Here is a 1,679-nt window from a genome sequence, read left to right as displayed (position 1 = left end):
TCATTAAATACAATCTGCTTGAAAATTTGTTAACTTTTACATTGCAATAAAATTGAAACCGTTGCATGAATCTGTCCTGTGAATTTTTTCTACATTAAGCTTTTTAAGAATAGAGATGAAGACACAGGAAGTAGGGGACTAAAGTATAGATAGTGTCGAGACTAGATCAACCCTCTATAACCCACACACATATTATCTTATCACTTACTGTACATTAATTAGAACAAAACATTTTACCTTTAGATGACAAAGAAATACAATGACACAAAATATACCAACTACCAATCAAGATGTCTTCAGCTTGTCAGTTATACCAATCACATAAACTTATATTGGTGACAGTTTAAACATCTTCTTATTGACTATATATTGTCTACTATACAAATCATTAGACACGCTGCTTACTTCAAAGTCTTTCACCTGTCTTCAATTTGATGAGCCAATTTTACATACCTTTAACTTTGAAATAGAATGATAAGAAAGCTAAAGGGCTGACCTACTTTAAAAGCTTGATTTTCTTTATCAAAGTTATTAACTCATTTCAACCAAACAAGGGCTGATATAAAGTTTTAGTTTGTTATTCAAGTGATAAATTAATATATTATTAAGTAATGTCATAAGCTGATCACTTGAACATATTTGTTGACATTGGCACATTATACAAGCTCTTCTTATCATACATAATACTAATACAAAGACGTTATTACTCAAGTCAATATGGTGAGAAGAAAAACAATTTTAATTGCTTCACTAATGATATTTGATAATAAAAAATGATTAATATTAAATAATCAATAGTCTTAGTCGCAACTATCAATAAGGTCAACTATTAATACTGGACAGATTAACTACTATCTTGACCTATTCATCTGCCTACCAACCTGGACACTTGACCAATTCATCATCATTATATCTTTAGTTAAACATGTAACATCTTGAATTTGAATACATCCTGAACTCTGACACCTAAACACTCTATTCATAAAACAACAGCCTGGTAATACCTGGATATCCTTTTCTTGTTAATGTCTGTATTGAATGTTCTAGAACTTTCTGTAAAATTAGTTTTAAATGCTTATACCGAGATCAATTTGGCATCCTGTACCTTCAAACCCATTCATGTAAGAGCGACTGCTGGTGTCAACATTTGTTATTATCAGAATGAATCTTGTTTAGATGTTTCACACTCAGCATCAGCTATTGAGATGTTGTATTATGTACCATCACTTACAAAAATGCAGTATATTGACAACCATGGACAACATGTCCAGCCAGCATCGCATGAAATTTAAGACAAGAGTTTAACCACCTCCATTACTGAACAAACTATATGCAAAATCATATGTACATTGATTTGTCTCCTTTAGAGGTAGGACTTTCTACTACTTCTGCTTATCTATTGAGAAATTTTGAAATAATATAACAGACATAACAGTTCATTTTTGAGAGCACATTCTTGCAAGTTTAAAAAGCTTATGTTGATAAATTTAAATACCAGTATATAACAGCAAGTTATCAAGGACCAGTATCTTCTATGACATTAAGAAAGCCTCTCAAACTGTCTATACACTAGAATAGGTTGATCAAACTTTATAATATCTTTAATCAAAAATCTATCTAGATTTTAAAATAGGAGAGAAAAAATAATGAGGAATATAATTACCTTGGTGGCACATAGG

Source organism: Lottia gigantea, assembly GCF_000327385.1.
Source record: "Lottia gigantea unplaced genomic scaffold LOTGIsca_9, whole genome shotgun sequence".
Lineage (NCBI taxonomy): Eukaryota > Metazoa > Mollusca > Gastropoda > Lottiidae > Lottia > Lottia gigantea.
Note: the sequence above shows the minus strand (reverse complement) of the source record.